This window comes from Cibotium barometz, chromosome 24 (genome assembly GCF_041138505.1).
Source record: "Cibotium barometz isolate CiBa-2024 chromosome 24, ASM4113850v1, whole genome shotgun sequence".
Classification (NCBI taxonomy): Eukaryota; Viridiplantae; Streptophyta; class Polypodiopsida; order Cyatheales; family Cibotiaceae; genus Cibotium; species Cibotium barometz.
In genome coordinates, this window is record NC_141069.1 from 2,922,708 (window position 1) to 2,924,073 (window position 1,366).

Genomic DNA, 1,366 nt, shown 5'->3' on the forward strand with positions numbered 1-1,366 from the left:
GAGTTGACCGCAAGGAAAAGACTTGCCACAGTAGTAGCCCTTTTATACGACCTATGTGAGCTGTAATGCCAACTTTTGCATCAAATATGAAGGCATTCCTAGTTAACTAGATATGAGTTGACCGCAAGGAAAAGACTTGCCATAGTAGTAGCCCTTTTATACGACCTATGTGAGCTGTAATGCCAACTTTTGCATCAAATATGAAGGCAAATTTCCTAGTTAACTAGATATGCCACAAACCCATCCACCTGAAAAAATGAAAGAAAACTAATAAAATTGGAATGATTCAGAGAAGATTAGCATGGCCCCTGTGCAAGAATGCCACGCACAAATCGGGAAATGTAAAGAGAATGTGGGGGAGAGGGTGAGCTTCAAACCCTAGCAAGCAAACACACACACACACAAGAGAGAGAAAGACACAAGAGAGATGGATAGCTGAATTTTCTTCTAACTTCTTCTTCTTCCTCAACCAACATAACATAAAGATAAGAGTACGCACTATATGGGTTAGTACTCAACTACTACAACATACAAGGGTCGGTCCATAATGTGAACCCGACTAAATGAGCTAGCGCTATAACTATGCCACTGTCTAGTAATCCAAAATGGTTGTCACAGAGCCTGTCATCCCACTGGCTGCATATCACCCATAATCTCACCAACCATGCCAATGGTGTAGATGCGAAAGCTATCACCCAGGTGGGTTATCAATGTCCAATGTAGCACTAGTTGAGCTCGATATCTTAACACTCCCCCTCGAGCTTAACTCCACACACTGCACTCTAAGTAAGCTCCTAAACCTGTGGAGCCTCTCTGTGTCCAATGCCTTCATGAAGATGTCACCCACCTGATCCTCTGTGCTGACATATACCAGATCTACATCTCCTGCTAGAACCTTCTCCCTCACAAAGCGATAATGCACCTCAATGTCCTTCGTTCTAACATGATATACTGGGTTACTGGCCAACTGTATGCTGCTCATGTTGTCACATATATATGACAATTGCCTTACCACGGGCTCTCCCATGTCACCAAGTAGCTTCTGAAATCAAGCTACCTCATAAGCTACCATAGCAGCACCCTTGTACTCTGCCTCTATACTCAACAAGGCAACTGTTGGCTGCTTCTTACTGCTCCAACTCACAATAGCACTCCCAAATGAGAACATAAAACCACTGGTAGATCCCTTGTCCACAATACTACGAACCCAATCAGCATCTGTGTACCCATGCAACTGTATCTCTGTACCAGTCTCATGGAAAAGTCCATAATCAACTGTGGACTTTATGTACCTAAGGATCCGTCTAGCCGCATCCAAGTGTGGCTTCCTAGGGGCCTGCATAAATTGACTCACAAGTCTAACAAC

General features: G+C 43.8%; 1 non-coding gene across 1 annotated transcript; it reads left to right on the top strand.

Moving 5' to 3' along the window:
* Nucleotides 1-246: 246 nt before the first annotated feature.
* Nucleotides 247-354, top strand: LOC147624807 (U6 spliceosomal RNA). Its single transcript, XR_015269046.1, has one exon. It is a non-coding gene; the product is annotated as a U6 spliceosomal RNA (small nuclear RNA).
* The last annotated feature ends 1,012 nt before the right edge of the window (nucleotides 355-1,366 follow it).